We start from the raw sequence: 24,558 nt of genomic DNA, 5'->3' as shown, positions 1-24,558 counted from the left end.
TGTGTGTGCTGGAAATGAAAATCCATATTTTAGAACTCTGCATCAAAACATTTTTCCGGAACACATTTACAAATTCCTACTACTGAAAAAGATTTCCGACATTCAACTAAATATAAGGCAAGCAGAGAACTAAATAAACACTTTGGTGTGCATTTAAAATGTTAGCAAATTCAGCATGGATTTCTTTTACCAATTGTTATTGGGTTCTTCCTACTGTCAATTTAAAAATAATTCGGATTTAATCAAGTTGGCTCTGGAAGAAATCATAGCAGAGCATGTCACTAAGACTGGACCTACCTATCTTGAATGGGCAAGTTTTCACAAATCAAAAACGTTTCAACATCTGAATGAACCAGGAGTGTAGTTTTCTTAATGAGATGTGTAAATGAAAAACTGAAAAAAATCGTAACTTTCCAAAAATAAATGTTAGCCTCAAATAAAGCAATTAAAATACAAACTAAGTGAAATGCACTTAAATTGTAACATTGTGGTAGATGTGCATCTAAAAAAACAAATTATTAATTTCGACAAAAATCCAAATTTACAAATTGTATTTTTCAAATGAAAAAATGAAAACAAGTCTTCTCTAGTTTTGTAAGCAGCTGTCCATCTGCTGCTTAACAATGTAACGTTATTCTTCATGTTAAAGAAAAAAAGCCATCTTTCAAACCACATACATCATGGTTTATTAGATAAAGCCGTTTCCACTAATTTTAAATGATTACATTCATTAGATTTCCTTCATAGAACTCTTCAAAAGATTCGTACGTATTCACAAACTAGCTTTTTCGAAATTGATTTCAAATTCAAAATGGAAGGCTAGAGGGTGAATTCAAGCTTTTGTGTGTATCAGGACCCAGAGGCCTTCTGGTACATTCCAGGCTCCTAAAGGGCCGCAGCAGGGGAAAAAAACGTGGCTGCTTCCTTATAGGCATTCGGAAGAAAATATGTAACCTATTCCCTTTAATTTCATTGACAGCCAATGTTGGAGAGGAGAAATATTTCTATTTTAAATATTTGGTTTGAAAAAAAAAATTCGAAGAAAAAAGTAGTCCCAATTTTCACCACAGAACGCCCTCTAGTCTCTCTCTCACACACACAAACGGAGAAAATGAGAGAAACCGTAACAGAAATCCCAGGGATTTGAAAGGGCGGGGACTCAATTCATTATTCAGATTTCACAAAAGAGATTTCGAATTCGGATTTGTGAAGAGTTTCCACGGAAAAAAAAACAATCCAAGTTCGGGGAGGAGGGAAAAGGAGGACCAGGGAGAGCGAGGCAGGAGAAGGGAGAATATGTGGGGATCCATGAGGAGAAAATAAATTCGCAGTTTGTTAAAGACGCCGGGGTGTATTGGCCTCCGCTCTCCGCTGGCCCCTGGTGTTGGGGTCGCCGTTCCTCCCGGGCGGTGGGGGTCAAAGAGCGGCGGGCGTTGTGTTTATCTGGTCCCCGGAGACAAGTGGCTGTAGCCCTCTCCGCGTGAGATTTTCGGGTCCCCAGCTGCTTGTTTCACCCTTCAGTCCTTAGCGATCGTACGGCGGCCGGGCACGCTTCCCTTGCAGAGCCCGCCCGGCCACTTTCCTCGCATTCACCTCCTCCACCCTCGCCACTAAAATTAAAAATAATACAGAAGGAAGAAAAAAAGTAGACGGAATCGCCCTCTGGTGCGACGCCACCGGTGTGAGCGGGGGAGCGCGGACCCCGAGCAGCTGCGGAGCCCGGGCCTTGCACTGGACGCCACCCGACTGACACCAGGTAAAACTCCGGCCATGCACTCCGCAGCGCGCGGCGGGGCACTCGCAGGAAGGGCGGGCGGAGCGCCAGCGATGTGTCGCGCTGCAGTAAGGCGATTATTTTTCCCCTAATCTGTAAAAAAAAAAGTAATAGATTTCCAAAATCTCGTCGCATTTGTATCTTGTCAGAGAAACGACTTAACGTTTCGCCTTCCCCTTCCGCTCTATACTTTTATCAACATTCATCAGGGGGAACCACAGTGGGTTGGGAGGGCGGAAAACAAAGCCGGGTAGAGCGGCCATTTCAGTTTGTACAATTCACGTTCAGAAAGAAACGCATCTGGCCCCGACCGCAACCAACACACCCCTCCTAGCATATGGAGCCCCCTCTGTGCCGCCCCCATTCTTCCGCTCACACATCGCCCCCTCTTTTGTAGAACCTTTAAAGGCCGTTAATTCTCTCTTTTTTTTCCTTCTAAATTTGTGTTCTTCGCCCCGAAACTGCAGTTTGTTTCGTTTTAATGGCGCCACCTACAGGGGAATTTATTTGGTGCTCCGAGAGAAATGAAAATTGTGAAGGAGAAAAAAAGAAATATTTGCAGTTTATTTCTTTTTGTAAATTAAAGTTGGATTTTTTTCACGACGTGGTGGGAATTTTTCGGATGTAAAGGATTTTCATACCCCTATTTTTTTTAATACTCTGGTACGGATTTCCTTGTACAAATTCAATTGCATGAATTTAAATACCAACAAAAATTGAGAGAAAAGAAACCTCTTTTGCTACTCAAAAATAATATTTAGCCAACTTTAGGGGAAATGGGTAATCAACATTTAGATGTGTATGATCTTTTTGGCAATTTTTGTTTCTAGGAATCTGAAAATCGGCCTTTTTGATTTTGGGGCATGTTGAAGGGTGACTGATATTGGTAATTTATAAAGCTGTTTTCGCCTACTTAAATGTAACATTTTAGAAACATCAATGTTATGCTTTGCATAAAGTGTAACTGAAAAGCGGACCCTGGTCATTTGGATAAGTAGCCATGATCTCTTTAGAGTCCAGTGGTGCAAAGAGGAAGACTTATTGCTGTAGGCCGTAAATTACATAGACAAGATTTTATTTGGAATATTTGACAAAAATGTGCTAGTTCTAAAAGGTTTGCTGAACCTTTTCATAGTTGCGTGTAGTGCCCATTGTGCTAGAGACTACTTGAGACACTGCATTAAATAGCAATCACATTTCAGATTTGGTTTACCCAGATGAGATTCTAGTGAACGTCAAGTTTTACTTCCTCTATTTTTTATTGTGACTTGGTGGCCAAATAATTATCTCAAATATGTTGGTGTGCCCTCAGTTTCAGAGTTATATTTTCTATTGATTCTAATATTCTTTTTGTTTTTGTTCAGGTATGGCCAGTGTAGTACCTATGGAACTCTTCTTCTTCTGTTAGTTGTTTGTTCATGCTCACAATGTCACAGTAGTTATTGTGGATAGCAGCAGCAATTACAGGTCCTGACTAAAGTAGTGACATGTATTAGGATCTTTAGGCTGAAACATGTAGACCTTTTCGTCACCTTCGAGCAGGTAGAAGTTTACCCATTCTGGTGCTTTGCTTTAAGCCTGGCCCCAGGATGAACCAATTAAGTTTCATCTCATACCTGGTAGCTAGTTTTCATTATCACTCTATTCACTGTTATTTTCTTTTGTGCTGTGTCCTTACCCAACTGGTTTCATGTCTTCTCATTGGAGGATTTAGTATATCCTAAAGTTAGAAACAAAAAAAATCCCTGAGCTCCTCTCTCTCAGAGAGGGGGGTTGTAGCCTGTGGCGGGACTAGATTTTCCTGTCAAGAGGAGAGTCCCTATGATGAAGCATGCCACCGATGGTGGGTGAGGGATTTTGTCCTAATAAAGGGATTCTACCTAGGGCTTAAGGAAAGATCTCTAGCAGTTCTGAATTTACTTTTGTTTCTCAGTTTAGACCCAAGGATATGTTGTGTAACTTGTGCCCTCAGGTCAGTCATTTTTTGTTTTGTTTTAGAGATTGATCTCAAATACGTTATCAGTTTTGGTAAATTTGTGGAAATTGCAAATTTCCACTGAGTTGCAAAAACCATAAACGTTTGCGACGATATCTGACTTTTTAAATGGTTTGTTTTAATATTTTGAGAGAGATTTGTAGTTTTACTTTTTTTCAGTGCTAAGAAACTCTTCCACCATGGACAGGAACACAACTTTTGTCATACAGTATAGAAACTAAAGTATGCCTCTTGGAGGTATAGGGGCCTCTTATAACTGAACAGACGGTTTGCTGGCTGGATAACTGAGACAGGCAGGAGTGTTTTTGTTGTTGTTAAGGTGATGAGCATTATCTAAAGACTGCTGGGCTGAAGGGAATAGAAAATTCTGAGGCTCTTGCGAGGTAGCAGTTGCAAGTCATGGCTGGAAACATCAGCCCTCCTATGCTCCTTCTCCCCTCTCAGACATGTTCTTTTAAAATAAAAGAATATTTTAAATGAAGTTTCACACCTTTAAAAAATGTACTGCTCGAAGATTAACATTCACTATCTTTGAATACTAAATAAAAAAATCAATTTGCTCGGTGCGTCATGAAGAATTCATGTGTGGTGACATGTATGTCTATGTCATCATGTGGTGTCCAGTGTATTTGTAGGATAGGATAATAGTTGGCTTGCTATCCTTAAAAAATCTTTTGTCTGTGGTGACAGAACATTTTACCCTTTTAAATTTGAAAGATATTGTCTCTTCTGCTTTGGATCTCTTGAGGAGTGGAATTCTATGAGCCTTCAACTTGGAAGTACACAAAAAGAACTATTCAATTACATGAAATAATATATAAACTTTGTATTTTATTAATGTATATCCTAGACATTCAATGTTTCAAATTTATTAATTAGATTGTGGGTGTGTACCTCTGACAATCCGTATTAATTTTAATCCTTTGATGCATTTCTAATAAAAAATAGATATTGAAAATACCCAATGATGTTCCTAATCATAATATCTCAACAAATGTAGCTAGCCTCTAATCAATGCAAGAATCCATGGTGATATATTGCATCATTTATATTATAGGAAGTTTCTTCTCTGAATTGCTGCTGCTAAAAATCATTGGCCGAGCCAATAGGTCTGTATTGGCAAAGTCAAAAGAGACTAATTGGCTTTGACAATGCTTGTTAAATTCACCAACAAAGTTGACCTACCTTTTGCTTTAAACTTTTGTCATTTTGCATCACTTAAACAGTTCTCTATCCTTTATGACCAATTTGTATACAGAAAACTGGACTCTGTAAATTAAAATAACTATTTTAAAGAGTTTGTTTTTCACATTTCTATTATTGCTGATTTATTTTATCTTTCACACAGTCAGGATCGTACTCCAGAGCGCATATAAAACACAAAAAGTGACCAAAACCTCTGAGTTTTGCAGTGGTGCACTTTCTACAAGCTAGCATAGATCAGTATCTTTGACATGAGACTTCATTACTGATAATAACTTCACAAGTTCTAAAAATGAAGGATTACCACAGTGCATTGCTTCATGTGCAATCCTTAGCTTGAATTTTATTTCATGGTAGGGCGAATGTTTATAAATGTATGCATTATTTTTTCTAAATGTAGACATACATTGCCTCTGCTTTGCAGTGAGAGGTAGATGATGAACATGAAAATACAGTACACATAATAAGACAGATTTGTCAGCATAATAGGAAAAGGTAGGTCATTTATTTTGAATATGAATCCATGTATTAATAAGGCTGTATATTTTATCAACTTACGTAGAATGCATTAAAACCTTGTACCACAAACGCAGTTATAACAAGTTTGTAATGACTTTTCTTATGATGAGAAGTACTACTTATTTCACCTGATCATTAGTTTTACAACTTTTACCCTGCTTTCAAGGGAAAACCGCTTGGGCTTCCAGTGCAGGTTGGTTAGCGCTATACACAATTTATACATTATCACCTATCCTCTGCTTCTGGGGTGTGCATTCAGCACAAGGTCTTTCCCATGGACCATTTGGCACATGTCATTGCGTAACATGGGTCATGCTCAGGGCCACTGGAAATTTGCAGTAGGGGGGCACCAAGTTATGCGGCAGGGTTGACATATGATGATGCAGGAATAGGTAAATAATGTGGCACATTACGGCTCCTTTTTTGTTAGTATTATTTTGTCATTTTTACACATGGTAATACTGTCTGGGCAAAAATTCAACTAATTAGTGGCAGTTTAACAACTAAGGGCCTCATTGCGATGTCGTTCGGAAAGCATTCGGACCGACTTCTTGTCAGAATCGGTTCTGACCGACGCTGGTTCAGCGAGTCTGACTGACGGTCAGACTACCATTGACTTCAATCGTTTACCTTTATTCCCACCATCAACATAAGGCTCCCATTGAAAAAAGGAGTCGTTCTGGAAAACCTTGCACCCTGTCACAGGCACCCCATGGGGCCTGCCACACTGCAAGGTTGTAGAGGGGGATCCCACAGGTATCCCCAAGGGCCCGAACCGGAGGCCTCTGGGTCAAGGGGGGGGCCTGCTGCGTGCCCCCAAAGTCAGTTTCTGACAGCTTTTTCGTGTTGGACAGACCGATTCGGAAAGGCTGTTCGAATCCGACATCGTAATACGTCTGTCGGGAACGCAGTCTATAGACCTGTACAATTCGGCTCCAACCGACTCAGAGTCTCCGTATGCTGGTCGAAGCTGAGTCGGAAAGACCAAAGGGTTCCCTTCTATTGGAATCGGTCAGTCGGAAATTATTCCATGTTGGTCAGAAACATGGGTTCTGACACAGGTTTGGTAAATCCGAATGCCGTTCGGAGTCTTTTCATCCGACATCGTAATGAGTCCCCAAATACAGAAAGGAGCAACTGAAAGAAGACTAGTTAACTTGTGCGAAGGACCGTCTACTGTACTCAAACATGTTGCCTTGTTTTTAGTTACTTTTGATCTATTTGAGCTAGATACAATTTTTTAATGTTAAAATCTGCAGATTATGCAGCAGATAATGGATTATGTGGCAAATTCATAATTATGCAAACAAAAGCTGCTGGTGCAGAATCACATAATTCCAGTGGCCTAGGTCATGCTGAGCATATTGCCTTGATGCTCATAAGACTGGGCTCCTTGTCTCTCAAACAGTGCGGAGAACCTAGCTCTTATGCCTTGAGCCAGTGATTCAGTCTACAGTGTGTGATGCTGCTGCAGGGAGCAGCTATGTGTCAGGCAGCGACACTCACAGATGTGAGTACTGAAAAAAAGCACGCTACTGAAAAAGCACCAGGTTATCCCCTTCCCTGTTGGGGCATTGCTAACTTTCTATTCGATTCTGCAGGAAACCCTGTGTCCCCAGCTCACAGTCCTGAACAGCTGTCAGATGATTACCCACTAAATACTGTATGTTCATAGTGGGTTATTGATTTGGAGCGAAAAACTCCACTTTGTGCTACCACCAGGCCACTGGCGCCATGTACTGATGGAGAATTTTCTTTGACTGCAGGTAGATTTGGAGGAAATTTCCCAAGTTGACTCTAGATTGTTTTCTTGTGCTGTCTGTCAGTGTGGCCCGCAGTACAGTGACTTCCTGGGGTATCGAGCCAGGTTACATTAAAAAATGCATAGTTATCTTGCTGTAATTGTGCCTGGCAAATCTTTTAGTTTAGCATCTTTATTTATTAAACACTAACTAACATCCACATACAGAATGCTTTTGCTTAATTATGCGAAATGCAAAACCAGCGTTTGGTACTATATTTTAGCCCACAATGTGTCCTTGCATCTATTTTGTATGCATTTTGCACACATAATGAAAAAAATGTAGTGTGCGGCAGCTGGTTGCAGTCTGGTCGTTTGCATTGTTAGTGAGCTCCTGCCATAAAATGATGCCATGGTGTAACAGCATAATTTTGTGAATTTCATATAACAAGCATATCTCACAATTCCAGAGATTATGCTGACGTAATAGAAATTTCACCTGGCCATAAAAAGACCAAGGATTCCTTATAAGGCTTATAAAATAGCTTCATATTAGAGGCATGAAATCTTGTATTACTTGCATCCAAGAGATATTCCCTGTTTCCATCTATTCTTAGTTTATAAAATATACATATGGACCAGACTAGTGTTAGAAAAGAGAAGTTCTTCCTCCAGAACACACCGAAAGCCTGACCAGGTACAACTAGGAGACCGCCATCCCTAGGCGTTTCATTTCCTTCGCGATCATCTGTAACGTTTCATTTCCCACCATGGTAGTATAGCTCCGTTAAGAGAATATATGGATCCTGGAGCTATTTATGATCAGATTTGTTTTTTCTCTCTGCAGCCTTGCAGCGCATCTTGCAGCCTTTGGGGAAATCACATACTTCATCATTATTGTGCTTTCCCTACTTCTCTGTCTGAGGAGCCTTTCAACGAGATATGTGAAATGAATACCACTTACAAATAAATACCAAAAGCCCATTCTAAAACCCCATTCTATGTCAAACATTTCACCTTGATTTTTGAGAGCTTAATATTGGCAAAACGGGGAATACCCAAAATACAAATCTTGGAAGCCTTAGCCTCATTCTGTAGAAAATCCACCTTGAACTCCTGATAAAAGTAATTGCAAATTCTATGAATATCTATGTGATCTGGGCTTTTTTCTAATTATACAGAATTCATTTCCCCACTGATAATACTTAACGTTCAGTTTCCCCACTAAGCTTATGGTCATTTTAAAGCAACATTTGCTCTTCTCCAATACTTATTGTACAGTAGACACTGAATTCTACACAATCTGGTTCCTTGCAGATTCTTTAGGACAGACTTTATTGGCTTATTGGCTATACCTTCCTTAGAGCTACAACTTGTGTTGTTTAGAGTGCATCACTGCACAAGGGAGAGTTGATGATCAATGTTTCCAGATGTGTTAGAGATAATCCACACCAGTACTTCATTAGTCCTTGTGGCTCCATTTCTCATTTTTCCAGTTGCCTACAGACACAAAAGTTCCTCTTATGTGTAGGTTTAGCGTTAGGGTTGTTATTCAGAACACTTGGGCCTCTTTTCAGAGAGTTATGACTGTCGGTAGCACAGTAGATCTGTGTGAAAGGCTTGTGAGTTAAGCATGTCGACCTCTGCCATCATGGGATCACTCGTTGGCTGTCAGTGGATGTTAACGTTTCTGTCACAATGCTGGTCTCACACAGGCTCATTTAGGCCGCCATTACAGTTCCAGTAAAGCTGTCTTTCAAAACGGGCTCTTGCCTTGGATCCTGTAAAGTGGTCCACGTTAGGTGCAACACCGGAGCTAAGAGAAAGATTGCTCATCTTGAATCCTAACTATTTCTGTCTCATCCCTGGAACGTCTTTTCCCTAAAGTATAACCATAGCTACAGTGCTTGTTGATTTCCTAGGTTAGCACCATCACCTCCTCCTTGGAAGGTTCCATAGATCCTTATGCTATGGTTTTTTTGATTGATTTAGGTTGGGCCATCACCACCAATAATGAGTTTGTACGCCCACCTTGCAGTGAGTTTCGATTTGAAAGCTTTTATTCGGTTAAATAAATCAACCATATAAGCAGTACAGTCATAAAAGGCAATCTACAATAAAATCAAAAGAATATGAAACTGTGGGACTGAAAGTGCAATACATCCATATTCGTAAACATGTTGGTACAGATACAAAAGTGCATATTACAAAAGGGCAAGTGCGTATTGCTCATGGGAGTCCTAGCATTTACTGGGGCATATATTGTCCTAATTCAGAAGTGCAAATGCATATAAGTACACAATACCCTTGAAAACATACAGTCAAATGTCAATAATCATAGATTTCCTAATACTAATGGATTTCAGTACAGATGTAGCTAAATAAAAGCACAATCGTGGGTCATCCAATCTGAGAAGCAAATTCATGGCATCTGTAAGAGATCTTATATTATAGTGTAAAAAGAATGTTTTTAGCAAAAATTTCCTAAGATGAGAATAAAATATACATAATAATAACATATGGAAGCAGCTTTGTCGTGAAACTCCATCACATGGGCATGTTTGAGCAGAACACTGTTTCATAATTGGAAAGTTAACAAGATGATGTACAATGCCCAATCTTAAACGTGTCAACACAAATCGATGCGAGCTTCTTGTCACGACTGACAGGTACGTTTGGAAACCCTCTTTAAGATCCAATGGCAGATAGAAAAGGAGAGTTGATTGATTCTTAGTAACGCGGGAACGGGCCTCTATTTTATTTGCTAGCAAGGTTAATTTTATCTCGGCTCTAGCAACAGAGGCAGTACACCCAGGGTCCAATCGGATATCACAATTGAATAAAAATGTAAACCAATAAATATTGTAGTTAAGCCAGGGTATTCTTAAGCAGTTCTTCAGTTTTAAACAGTCCCGTATTGTAGCTTGAGTAAATAATGTTTTCTCTTTTGACCATATAGATTTCCATAATAAGAGGGGTCGTGTTGAAGCCAGATCTGAAATATATTTAATGCCCACCTCACGATGATTCAGTTCCGTGGAGGCAGATGAAGGGGCACAAAGCAGACGTTTTAAAAACGAATTTTCAGTTTGATGTAATATATTACCCTGGGAATGGCCCCAAACACGTGCCCCATAAAGAGCTGCGGTGACGCATCGAATCTCATAAATTGACAGCATAGATTTGATGCGTTGGTTGCCCAATTTGGACGCAAATCTAAAAATACCATTTATATTTCTAAGCATCTTAGAACAGGCATTTTCCAGTTCCTGGGCCCATGACCTATTCCCTGCAAATGTAATGCCCAAATAACAGAATGTCTTGACTATCTCAACCTTAGAACCTTCAATAAAATAGGAGCTAGATAGTATAGGGTTCCTGCCGCAAGCCATAACAAAAGTTTTTGATTTATTAATTAAGAGTATTCTTTTGGTGATATAAACAGTAAAATTATCGATAAGACGCTGTAACCCAATGGGGGTGCGAGAGAGTAAAACCGCGTCATCGGCGTTTAAAAGGATTGGGACAGGCTTCCCATCCACCCTAGGGGCATCCGACTTTGGTTAATTATACCCGGCTGGGAGTATCCCTGATTGTTTTGGATACCAAACATCTCCAGCTCTTCAAATACAAAGAAGAGTCTTCAAGATTTTTTGGCTAATCATATTCAACTGGAATCAGCGGGCATCCTTGAAAATTAGCTTCTTATATTTGTTATACCCATGGGGTTTTTACTTTATGAAAAAGCTTTGTCCTGATGATGGTCTGACAGATGAAAACATACAAGACCGAAACGTCTACCTAATTCTTCAACTCCTCAATGTTATTCATATTTGAAGGACACCAGGATGCATTTTTTATTTCGGTTTTCCTTTGTTAACACTGGAGTTGATGCACTGTTATGAATTAATTAGTGGATATATACATACTGCCTTTCATAACTTTTATGTAGAGTTTTGTTCTATATCTATCCCCATGAATTTTTTCTAACTGATCAATTACAATATAAATAATTTTGAATATATTCCTTTCTTGCTGTGTGTTTATTTTAGTTTGATTTTCTTCTCTTGATAGTATTTGTTTACTGTTTGAAATTGGTAATGAACATTAAAGTAATCCTAAGGATACATTAGGTTCAATCTACTAACCTCATCAGAGCTTCGAACGTTCAGCGCCCAGTGCTGAACGTTCGAAGATCGAATGCTGGCCTGACGGCCAACGGTCGTGCGCAGCACTGGGGAGGTAGTGCTCGTGACGACCGTTGGCCGACGGCAGCAGTTAAGGGGTTAAAGAACCAAAAATAATATATCATTTCATTGAATTAACTTTGAAAACAAAATCCCTTGTAGCCATCCCTTACTTGAACTATTCATTGCCCAAGCCTACAAGGGTATATTGGGTTTTCCCCACCTTTTTGATATTGTAATGGATTAGTGACTGCATGATTGGCTATTTGATTTACTTGTAGACCCTACTACAGTGCACCATGTGTGCCCAGGGCCTGTAAATGAAATGATGCTGGTTGGCTTGCAGCACTGACTGTGCCACCCACAGAAGCAGCATGTAAAATATGGCTCAGGCCTGCCATTGCAGAGCCTGTGTGCAGTCTGGGACTGCCATGTTGACTTGGCAAGTGAACACACTTGCCAGTCCCTAAATCTTCCCTTTTCTACATGTTAGCCACGCCTACGGTAGGCCCAAGGTACCCCCATGGTTAGGGTGCATTGTATGTAAAAGGTAGGCCATGCCCTGATGAGTGTGTCATGTCCTGATAATGAATTACAGCATATTTCGTTTTTTCACTAATGCAAGGCTACCTGTTCCCATAGGCCAGAATAGGCAGTTTGATTATAACATCTTAAAATCCTAACTGACCCAGGGAACAAGGTAGAAGTTTGAGTTTAGTATGCCTAAACTCAGAATTTTAAAATACATATTTTAGTGAAGGTGATTTTTACATTCGGTGTTTGAAAATACCACTTTTAGAAAGTTAAATGTTAAATGTTAAAAATGCTCTTTTATAGCGCACGGCTACTCCTGGGAGTGTCCCGGCGCTTTGGCAAAGAGCCCTAGGAAGAAGAGAAACATAACACGGCAGAATGGAAGAAAGCAGGAGAGCAGTTACTGAGCAAAAAGCCAGGTTTTAAGTCCTTTTCTAAAGGAGAGCAGGTCATCAGCTTTCCTAAGCAGGACAGGCAAATCATTCCAGCCTTGAGGCGCTAGAAAACGAAAGGAGCGTCCTCCGATTCCAGCGAGGCGAATGGAGGGAATCAAAGCTTTAGACAAAGAAGCGGAACGTAGCGTCCTGCGGGGCACATAAAAAGCCAGGCGCTTCTGAAGATATTTGGGGCCTATCTGATGAAGGGCCTTGAAGGCAAAAGTAAGCGCCTTAAAAGCGATCCTTTTGGCGACTGGGAGCCAGTGCAATTGTTTTAGCAACTCTGTGGCTCCTGCTCTGCGCTGGAGACCAAAGATGGCTCTGGCCGCAGAATTTTGCACAATCTGCAGTCGAGCCAAAAGATATTTCGGCAGGCCAAGATAGAGGACATTCGCATAGTCCAGACGCGAACCTAGCAAGGCCTGCACGATGATCTTTCTATGCTTCAGCGACAGCAGCAGAAGAAATTTCCGCTGCATCTTCAGGAGGCCGAAGCATTTACCAGTCAGCCCAATGATCTGGGGACCAAAGGCGAGGCCATCATCTATCACAAAGCCCAGGTTTTTAGCTTTGGGAGAGGCGGCATCCGGTGGAAACATATCTAAAGGCCACCAGGCCTTCCAACCAGGATCAGGAGGGCATCCGAAAAAAAGCAATTCCGATTTTTCGGAATAGCATTTTAGGCTGTGTCGATGGAACCAAGCAAAGACAGCTCCCAAGCCTTGCCCTTATCAAATGTAAAGAGCAACTGGGTGTCATCAGCATAGGTTATGATCTGGGCTCCGAAAGATTCCGCAACCGCCGCCAGAGGGGCCATATAGATGTTAAATAGCGTAGGGCTTAAGATGGAACCCTGCGGCACCCCCACCTCCAGCGGCGGCATTTCAGCGGAAAACGGAGGTGCCCAGACCACTTGCCGGCGGCCGGTCAGAAATGACTTGAACCAATTCAACACAGAGAAACAAAAGAAAGTAGGTATTTTCTTACCTAACCATCCAGTTGTCTCTGCTGGGTTTGTGTATTCCATGTCTGATTTATGAGTGACAGGGGGCTGGAGAGGACCTTGACTCCAGTAGTCTGATGGGTCAAGGCTGGGCTGAATAGGACCTGCATTGAAGAGAGAGTAGGGGGTGGAGATTTCCTTTGACTGACCTGAGCCCTCATAGAATATAGAGTACGGGGAAGGAGATTTCCTTTTAACTACCTGGGCCACGTCTGCTCTCAAACAATGCTGTCTCCACCTACGGCCAGGAAGCTGCACCCAGGAGGACAGAACTGGTTTTGACTAGGTACAGACACTCTCTGCCTTCAGAAAACAAAGGAATCTGCAGTATAAATGTTGGGGTCCAGACCCCAGAACTTTAGATCACTTCTGGGAATCAAGACAAACCTTTGCCAAGGAGAAGAACCAGAGAAGCTGAAGGAATATTACTGCCCCTGTGCTGTTTGCTGTTGGGGTTGGCCTGCAGTGGTTACTTTATTGCCAAGAAAAGGACTTTGTTGTGTTTACTTTTATCATCTTGAGGAAGATCTCCAAGGGCTTGTGACTGAGCTTGCCTCTTTTTCTGAAGTCTCAGGGACACAAAGACTTCACCACCAGCTCCCCCTGAATCCCCTTGCTGGTGATTCTACCTGCAGAGAGGTACCTGCTGTTGTTTGGGCCCCCTGAGAAGGCTGCGTGTCGCTAGGAGCTGGAAGCGCGACGCTACGAGGAAAAGCGTGTCGCCGCCACAGCAGATGCTGCCGCATCAGTTGCCATCGCAACGCTGAAGAAGTGTGCCGCCGCATCACAGACTAAGCGTGTCGCAAGGCCTGTCGCAGCTCCAAAGTTAATTGATTTAGTCACACGGCCGTCGGGCGTGCACGCATCGCAACCATGTTGTCACATCGCATCAAGGCGCCATTTTTTCGCATCACATCGGATCGTCGCATCGCATTGAGGCGCCATCATGTCGCATCGTAACCGGAACGCAGTAAGAAACCTCTGCATCACCTCCTCTCCGGTAATGAACCGACGCATCACCTCCCCTGCGCTGCAGTAAGGAACCAACGCATCACCTCCCCCAAAGCAAGGAACCGACGCATCACCTTCCCAGCGACCCTCTTGTTTGTTTTGCGTGACGCATCCAAGGTGCTTTGAGAGTGAAGTCTCAAATTTACCATCTACATTGAACTAAGCTATTTCTAACATTTTAGGTGTAAATCTTTTTTTATTAAGCAATGCAAGAGACAAACGAGCCAGAATCGGGCCACGCAGGGCCCACCGGATCTGCTAGTAGATGCAATGGAAATATGAAAACAACACATAACAAATACAGTCCCGCCCGCCACCCAAAAGGAAGAAAAGAAGAGAAGGACACAGAAAGAAACACCCCCAGCCTGTTCCATTACTATGGAACAGCACTACGTAGAACGGGTTGTCATGTAGGAGGCTAAGGTAATCAATGTGGAGGAGTTCGGTGTGGTGAGTTGCAAGAGGCACACATTTTTTGGGCAGTACAACTCCTGAAACCCTGGAGCTAACAAAGCGAGGAATTGCTGCCAGAGATCACTGAATCAGCAGCCTTTCCCAGCCAAAGTAAGAGAAATCTTTTCCATGCCCAGTACATGCCACAATCACTGGTACCACCCTGTGTGTGCGGGCATTCGGGGGTCTTCCAATGTATCAATCTGTTTTGGATGACTGTGCCTAGAGCTATGGCTATCTGCTTCCCTTGTCTAGATTTCAAGGGGTAAGTGAGGGGGTTTGGTACCTCCAATAAGACCTACGCAGGAAACCTAGGAATTTCCGTGTCTAGGTGTTTATCGACCTCGTCTAGTATGTGCGTCCAGTAAGTCTGGAGATGTTTGCATTCCCATTAAATGTGATCCCTGTGTACAAGTTCAGGTCAATGTTTAAAAGCGAGATGGGCCGATACGTCCCACAGGTCGTCCTGTCTTTCCCTGGCTTGGGGATAACTATGAGTGTTGCTTCTAACATGGAGGAGGGGGATCGTCCTGAGCAGCGGGGTAAGCTTTGGGCAGAACTGTTTATAAAAAGCTGCGGCGTAATCATCGGGCCAGGCGACAATCCCAACTTCAAGCGAGCAATGGCTGATATAACTTCCTCTGGTCTTATCTCCCTGTCTATGTGAGTCGCCTGCTCCGGCGTGAGGACGGGCAGGCGAGCCTGAGTGAGGTAGGCATCAATATCTGCCCTCTCCAGGTGCATAGAAATCACGGAATGTCTGGGCGATAGCCGCATTGTCCAAACAATGAGCTCCTGTGTGATCCCCAATCTCCTGAACCCCTTTGCGTTGCCGATCTTCCTGAAGCTTGTGTGCAAGCAGTCGCCCACACTTATCTACGCCAACGTAGAAGGAATTCCGCAGGGGCATTGCAGCATATTCCCCATTGTCACGGTCAAGGGCGGCCAGCAGTGCCCGAGCAGTGGTTAGCTGTCTCCAGACACTTGGTGCGTTGATGCATCTTCTAATTCTCGCACCTTTTGTGTCCGTTCCTCCCTTTTCTTCTTCCGCCCACATTTGTCAGTGGAAGAGATGGCTATGATTTCTCCCCTAATTACTACCTTGAGGGCCTCCCACCGAGTGGAAATGGCTGTGTCAGGGCTATCGTTGTGTGATAGAGAATCATCGAGCGATTGCTGTATCTGGGCGACTTTGTCCAGCTGGTATAATAGTGTCCCGGAACCACCAGTGTCTGATCGGTCGCTGTATTTGTGGAAGGGATAAAGTAATCACTACTGGGGCGTGATCAGACAGGGTCGCCACTAGTATGCCAGCCGAAAGCGTAGTGTCCCAAAGAGTCTTTGAACCTAAAAAATAGTCTAGTCTGGCATATGTTTTGTGTCCATTAGAGTAAAATAAAAGTTCTGCGACTGAGGGGGGTGTTGTTGCCACAGGTCCGCAAGGCCTAGATCCCGTAGTCTGGTGAGCCCTGCTGACAGGTGAGGTGAGAGGGAGCCAACCCGACTTGTGCGTTGCGCCGTTCTGTCCAAGTCGTTATCAAACACCAGGTTAAGGTCTCCCTCTATCAAAATGTGGTGGTCCTGAGTGTCCGTCGCCTCAGTGAGTGCCTCGTGTAAGCATCGTTCTTGACCCTAGTTAGGTGCATAGAAAGACCCCACCGTCAGAGTGTGTCCCCCATGATAAATTGGTATGTGAGAAGCCTGCCCTTTATTTCGACCCCCTTCTGCGCCACCCTTCCTTGAAAGCCCTTTGAGACCAAGATGGCCACTCAAGCGGTCTTAGTGGATCTAGAGGAAAAGGATTGTATCGGGGAGGTGCGGGATCGTAGCCTGTGACAGTCCTTGGGGAGCAAGTGTGTCTCCTGAAGAAGGCAAATATCTGCCCCAATGCTCTCCAAATAAGAGAGCAGTGCCCTTCGTATGATGGGTTATTGAGTCCTCTCCCATTGAGGACCTTAACTGGGGAGGGCGGCATCTAGACCTCGGGGGAGGAGGGGTGAAGCACCGCCAAACCAGAAGCCCTGCAGAGGAAAGTCCCAGGTGGGGCCTATAAGGGACTCCACTCATTGCCAATGCGGAAACAAAAGAGCAATAGCACCCTATTGACTGGGGGCTCCTCTGGGATAGAAAAGAAAGAGAGTGAGTAAAGAGAAGGACAAAATAACGCTCCCAAATACCTGAAACAAAAAAAGCAACAAGCGCCAAAAGGAATCTGGCATTCGGTCATAGTCCGTCATCCAAGGATGAGCAGAGGAAGAGTCAGTTGGGTTTTCGTGTGGCCTATATCAGCCCATTCCCCATTCCCCATTCCCCATACCCCCTCCCCTCCAATCCCCAAAGCCTTGAAGGAACGATACCTCATAGTAACCAGGTTCACATGGTTGACGCCTTGGCCAGGGCATTCAGCAGAGCACCCACTGTATACTCCAATGAAGGCGACACGAGTTGTGCAGACAGTGCAATAAAGTATCCAGTTAAGTCCCTTCCCTTATTATGATGTCACATGTATGAATAGGGTGGCATCCGAGAGAAAAAAGTGCAGCAAGGAGCTCAGAAATTCATAGTGAAAATAATGTTGCAAATGTTTCATTAATCTAACTCCACCTGTGTATTATAGGCACAACATAAGTAGTTATGCAATTTGTGTAAGTCACCAATCAATATATGTGAAAGGCATGCAGTACTTATATTCTTTCAGTACTTAAATTATGAATACTTTGCACTACAATGTGTTTACGCTATGTAGTATGTATTGTAAAGATTACACGTCAAAAGCATTCTTTGTGATGGGGGCCCACTCTTTCCTTACAATACCCTTTACTTTCAATTTTAGTTACTTTCACTGTGCTCTACTGGCCAAACCCTCTCTAGAAAAGCTTGTGTGGAAGCTGTCTCCAACATAGTATCACATTCCACACTATTACCAAACTGCACCTCCCCGCCCCATCTAAATAAATTGGAGTGCCATAACTTGTACCACTGACCCTGCTCCAACCTTCTGCCCTGCCAGACAGTGCCCAGTTGTCTCTTAAACCCCCCAAAACAACAGAGATAACATTAAGCGGGTATTTCTGCTTACAACACCAGTAGGTCAAATTTCAAGATTGATAACACCCTCATTCCGCCGGAAGATTTCGATATTTTTTTTATTTATTTTGTAAATTAAATTGAAGAAGGGGCCAAATACACCAGGCTTCTCAGACGTTAGTGCGAGTCCTGGAGCCAAACCTTGGTGAGAGCCCTAGGGTCGCTTCTTAACGAGGTGGCATGAGCACTCGCTTTGAAGTATTAAAGAGCATTTACTTCATGAAAAGAGAACATATTGTGAATAGTGCCATCTAGCGGTCTAGCCAATTAAGCAGCCTCATTATTAGAAAAGATGGCATGCTTGCAAATAAAACAAGCGTTTGCCAGGCAGCCGGGGTTGTGATGTAGACGTTTCTCTTTTCCAGATGGCCCAATTGGATGGGCTTGCCTGCTTTCCTTCAGAAGTAAAAGGTTTCTTATCTTTATGGGGCCATGTATTTAGGCCACATAAAGATAAGAAACCATTTACTTCAGAAGGAAAGCAGGCAAGCCCATCCAAGTGGGCCATCTGTAAAAGAGAAAAGTCTACGTCAGGAAAAGCTCTTTCCCAATGGCTGGCCACCTTTTAGCATAAACGGTGACGCCAACCAATGGGAAAGAGGGGCCGGTCTTAAAATCCAAAACGGAAGGTTACAAAAACATTAAATCTCACCAGCGAGACTGCGCATGTGCGCAGCCCCCAGCCGAGACCTAAAAAGGCTATCCTCTGCCATCTTATTGCAGACTGCATACCTAACCTAGGAATAAAACACCATTCTTAGGTAAATCTCTATTCTTCAGATCCTCGAGGAAAGCATTAGCTGTTTTCTCCTGTGAAAATACCATGCTGCTTGCCCAGGCCAACATCTTGAAATTTCTCTGGAATGTGGATTGAGGATTGAAGGTCTGGAGTATTTAGATTGTTCTTTTCCAAGCTTTATGTCTCCTGAGCATGTCGGACTGCCTATCTGGGCACATGACTACATGGGTGCCACTGCAGTATATGTTATGTTATGTTATGTTATGTTACAGTCTTTTGTATTGCGCGCAGCTGCCCCAGCTAAGGGGCGTCCTGGCGCATGGCAGGTAGTATGCAACACCTACAGGGAACATAACAGAAAGAAAGACAGAGGCGAATTTATTAAAACAGAAACGTTTTTACAGCTTTGCGAAAGGTTAAAAGGTCATCTAGCAACCGTATCTCTACTGGAAGAGAGTTCCAGAGCTTGGCCGCTCTGACCCGGAAGGATCGGCCACCGACTTGACACAGCCTGTATCGGGGATCACAGTGAGTGCTTGACCCAGCGATCTCAGGGGCCGGGTAGGCACATACCAGGACAGAAGGTCCGCAAGAATTTGAGGACCCCCACCTCTCAAAATCTTGAACGCCAAACACAACACTTTAAACTGGATTCTTGCCCTGATAGGCAACCAATGCAGTGATCTCAAAGTGCTGGAGACGGAACATGTACGGGGTAAGCCCACTATGGCTCTCGCCGCGGCGTTCTGAACGCACATATAGTATGGCGGAATGTCCCGCTCAGTACCAGTTCTTAGTTCCAGTGAACATGAGACCACTATCACCAACCCACAAGGAGCTTGCCTGGACCTAGAGACTCCTGTGAGGATTTTGGCAAATCTTGGAAGTAGAGGATTATCTTCCTCCTTATTGACTGCCAACACCCCCCAAGCCACAATGTACGTCATTGTCATTTGACAGTGTTCCATGAATTGCAGTGATTGACTTAAACTGCGTTTTGTTACTGCCTGTGAGAGGCAGTACTTTCTCATCTTGGGTTTATTTCTGATTGCTGTTTTCTTGCCCACTTGATGGGCAAAGCCCCTGCTCCTTTCTTCTTGTCTGTCATACTTGTCTGTCATCTTGTCTGCCCAAATAAATGAATCAAGCGAGGCGACATGAGTGTTCTTAGCATTCACTTTATTACAAGAGAAAAGAAGCAGTGCTCCATGCGACTTCTGCAAAAAGTGGCAGCCAGCAACTCTTTTTGGTCATTAACTAGGCAGCTGTGAAATGAGGTGCCCCTCATTCTCTCATACATGGACTTTTGCTCCAGTGCGACCTCCAAGCTCAAGGTTGTGGTTGAAAAGTTCACCCGTACCAGTTTCCCACTGCTATACCCTTAGCCCCCTTGCTTCTCCTGCGTTGCCGGATCCATTTTAGGTTCTGATTTCGCTTCTTGTCTTTTCTCATAGCCTCTGCCAGCTATTTCCCTGGCCAGAACTTATATGCATGTGATTGCCTTTGCCAGACCTGAAGGATTCTTCACACTATGCTGCAGGCGGTGAGGGTTTCAGATGTACTTGCCCCCAAAGCTGACAAAACAAACAATAGCATTCAGCGGGGGCAGCACAATGTCCCCTGTCCTCTGATATCCCTCTGTGACGTCTGCACTCAAAACACATCTGTGGGACTTACGAGCTCAGGGGAGCAGGAAAGGGAGTCATCAATGGAAGCTGAAGAGAAGTGCCGCTATCTCCTATGAAGAATAGCTCTTTCTCTTTATGTGAGAAGTTATGAATATTATCGATTGGGTGGGGGTTCTGGGCCCTCAGAAACCTTGTCACGCTTAGTATATGTCAGAAGAAGAACCAAGTAAACACAGTTTATCAAAGCCCCTGGTAGAACACATTTTTCATAAGTGCAGAAAGATGAAAAGCATAAAAGGGCCCTGTTTACTGATACTATACTTCTTCTCGGAGCCTCAGACAAATTTGGTTATATTCCCCACGAAGTATAAAAACGCCAACGACTATGCCATGGGTATTTAGGCATTCAATTTGCTAGAAGATTAATTTATGAAGAATAGTTGTTGTTTAAGCACTAGGAGCATGTGGAAATAGACTTTGTTCTTTACTTGTCCTACCAGCTTGTAAATATAGGGTATATTTTTGTGAAGCCTGTGCTTGACAAGGTCCAAGCGTTAAGCATCTCTGTAGGTGGTTTAGATGACTGAGTAGCTGAAAGTATATGAATTGTTGAGCGAACAAAAATATAACCAAGCCCTTGTGTGGTTAACATATGTACTATTGACTAAACTCTGTGTTTATAGACTGCAGAAGTTTGGCTGCACTAGAAATCTTAGATAAGGGAGAGCTCTTGTATCACAGTACTCGGCGCATATGTCACTGATGAATGGGACTAAATATAGCCATAATTTTAGCGTGCCCTTAAAAAATCGTATTGGGGAAGGACAAAATTAGATTTAATTAATTTTTAAATTTTATTAATTTGTAGCATACAGCTTATGCAGTACATTTTCTCGTCCAGGCATATTATAAGCATATTTGGTGCATATCGATCCCAAACAGAACATAAAAATAAACGCTCATTGAGCATGTAACATCCAACTTTTGCAGTACGTAACAGTGATTACATATTGTATGTCAACATAGCAAACAGCAGTCAGGTGTATCCTGATATTTTTCACTTAATTTCTACAAAGGTACTGAGGGTCGTACTTTCCAGCCTATGTTTACACTGGGGTCATGGCAATTGCAGGTGTGCCAGTAGGTACACAGTCAGTGGCACCTAGAAGTCTTTGGGTCTAGAGCCCGTCGGTAGTTCCTCTGCATAAGTGTTCAATTGGTCACTGCAATATGCAATCTCTTTGAGCCATTGTAGCTCTGTGGGGGCAGTCCTCCCTCCCCAGTGCTTCGCCACTAGCCGTTTGGCCAGTAATGTGGATACAGCCACCAGCCTCCTGTTGCAGGGTTTTAGTGATTACCCCTAGATTCATCAAGAACACATTTTGCGAATCCTTAATAGCGAAAAATACTGATTCGCTATTAAGGAATAGCAAAATGCTTTTCATCAAGAAATCACTTCAAAAATAGCGATTTCTAATAATTCCTTAATTGCGACTCGCAAATTGCGACTCACAATTAAGGAATATCTCCCAATTTATTCCTATAGGCCTTGAGGCCCATACGAATGAATGGGAAGACATTCTCAATTTGCTAATCGCAATTAGCGATTCGCAAATTGAGATTGCGATTTCAAGGGTGCAGGGGTGTCCAAAGGACACCCTGTTGCACCTCTGAAATTGATGTCCCCCGCATCCGAAGAGCGACTACAGGAGGAAGGTCCTTCTCCTACCTGGCCGCCAAGACCTGGAACTCCCTCCCGACCGACCTGCGCCTGACCCAAGACCACCTCTCCTTCAGGAAGGAGCTGAAGACCTGGCTGTTCGAGCAGTAGCGGCATACCCCCCCCCCCCCCCCCCCCCCCCCAGCGCCTTGAGACCCTACGGGTATGTAGCGCGCTTTATAAGTGTCAATGATTGATTGATTGATTGATATGTTGCGCACACACATGCCCTTAGGGCATGTGTGTGCGCAACATGAAACTTTGAAAAATGCACTTTAGTGCATTTTTGCTATTTACTACGTAGTTAGACTTCGCAGTAAATAGCGGCCCCAGTTTGCGAATTCGCAATTTTTAAATGGTTCATGAATTGCATTTAAGGAATCTCAAATTGAGATTCCTTAAATGCAATTAATCGCAATTTAGCGATTTCTAGATTTGCGATTTTTGCATTTGGGATGATGAATCCCAAATGCAAAAATAGCGCTCGCAAAGGGCCAGATTCTCAGAATCTGGCCCTTTGCGAGCCGATTTCGGCTTGATGAATCTACCTGTTAGTTAATCCCAGCAGGCAAATATTCGGAGAGCAATGTACGGTTTCCAGTACCATTTGTGTTAAACTCGACATGACTTTTACCCAAAAGGCTTGTATAAGTTTACATTCCCACGCCAAGTGCACAAAATTGGCCGGATCGTTCCCGCACCTCCCACACTGCGAATCTGATCTAAGCCTGAATTTCATCAACTTGGCAGGTATGTAGTGCATCTGGTGTAAGTACTTGAAGTGTATGATACGAAGGTTACAATTTGCCGTGAGGTTCTTGGTGAGCATGCAGCATGCCACCCAGTCCTCCCATGCCAGTGGTGTGGTAATCCTATTTTTTCACCTGTCTAAGGCGGTCAAGCTCGATACTTCATTCTCTTTTTGAGAGACATTAAATAGGTTGGTAATTAGGCCTTTACTGCCAGAGGTGGTTAACACCACCTGTAAGGCCTTGAGGTCTGGGGGCTCTGTTGGGAACTCTGGGAATAATGCTTTCACTGCTGTTCATAGTCTAGTGTATGTGAATCCCATCATTGCCGTGCATGGTCGTCCCCTGTGAACGCCTCCAGGGACAGGAATTGGCAGTTAATGTACATGTCCCCCAGAATGTTAATGCCTGCAGCAGTGAGAATCGCTATCGCCCCCTCTTCTTTAGTCACCAAAATATCTGGAAGTGCCGTTACGGGCATAGCCAGTGCATATATAGGTTTTTTATTCGCCTGCGTCCCCATGTCTTGCCAAGCCCCAGCTGTGCAAGCAACAGTGTTCATGACCTTTTGGCCATTGTCTGACCTGTGATGTAAGATCATGGCGTTGAGCGGGGTAGGGTGAGCAATGTCTGCTTCCACTGCTAAGTGCGGGAAGTAGCGTTGAAGGTACAGCCAATAATGTGCAAACTGCTCCTGGGCGCTTAGATAATACAGACATAGGTCCAGCGCTCTGAACCCTCTCTTGTCAAATGGTAGAGTTAGTGTGTGCACCCATACACCCAGGTACATTACTGGTTCCGCCGTTTCGGGAACTTCAATTAATGACTAGTTGTGCATGGAGTTGGGGGGAATATAAGAGATTTGTACCAATTGATTCGAAGGCCAGAGTACCCTTTAAAGCGCACATATTCTCTTAGTAGGTGCGCTAGGTTTGTCTCGGGGTCTCTCACATATAGCAGGATGACATCAGCGTATAATGAGATAGATAACGGTCGTTGCTGGAAGCCAAGGGCTGCCTTAGCTTGCCTTTGCCTTATCTTGCCCGCTAAGGGTACAAGTGCCAGAGAAAACCGCATCGGACAGAGAGAGAGTGCATTCCTGCCTGATTCCACTGTATATTTATATGGGATCTGAGATGGTCTTATTGATACGAACTTTAGCCAATGGGAGCGTGTAGAGCAGTTTCACCGATTTCAGAAAGGCCTGTGGCATCAACATGCGCTGCAGCACTGCAAACATATAGCCCCATTGCCCAGAGTCAAAAGCCTTATCCGCATCTAGCAGCTCAGCTGCTGCCTTTAACTCCGGGTTCATCTGACGTGGACCTTTGGGGTACGAACCCTGACTGGCCCGGCAGTATCGGATTCGGTACTAGAGGCTGTAGTCTATTGGCTATGATCTTGGCAAGAATCTTGGTGTCTATATTTATTAAGGAGAGCGGTCTGTACAGTTCACAGCGGTTGGCCTCCTTCTCAGGGTTTAAGAGTGTCCCTATCCGTGCTTCCATCAGGGTTGGCTGCACGACGCTTTTCTTGCAAGCTTCCATATAAACCTCTAGCAGTTTGGGAGCCAGGCTGTCTGCATATCTTTTATAAAATTCCCCAGGCAGTCGTCAATTTCGATCGCTTGGTCTCTTGGTTCTGCTAATTTGTTTGTAAGTAACCTTCCAGGCCTGTCCCCCTCTCCGAACGCTCTGGCTCTCCATCTTCGTGTTCTGTGGCGCATCTCCTGTTCGGTAAGCTCGGTGTGTTTAGAATTCAATTCTCTGATCTGTGC

The 24,558-nt window shown here is 43.6% G+C and overlaps 1 protein-coding gene across 8 annotated transcripts in view; it reads left to right on the top strand.

Moving 5' to 3' along the window:
* Positions 1-1,094: 1,094 nt before the first annotated feature.
* The window catches only part of LOC147710582 (zinc finger protein 618-like), a 998,795-nt gene continuing 975,331 nt past the window's right edge, over positions 1,095-24,558 (top strand). For 3 of the 8 annotated variants that reach the window (XM_086921255.1, XM_086921259.1, XM_086921257.1), the window contains exon 1: positions 1,282-1,756. The gene's annotated coding sequence lies outside the window, so the exon portion shown is untranslated. Of the gene's footprint in view, positions 1,757-24,558 lie in introns of all 8 variants that reach the window. The other 5 variants (XM_086921256.1, XM_086921253.1, XM_086921260.1 and 2 more) reach the window with 4 other exon arrangements.

Source organism: Lissotriton vulgaris, chromosome 5 (genome assembly GCF_964263255.1).
Source record: "Lissotriton vulgaris chromosome 5, aLisVul1.2, whole genome shotgun sequence".
NCBI lineage: Eukaryota > Metazoa > Chordata > Amphibia > Caudata > Salamandridae > Lissotriton > Lissotriton vulgaris.
Note: the sequence above shows the minus strand (reverse complement) of the source record. Positions and strands in the feature narration are given on the sequence as shown.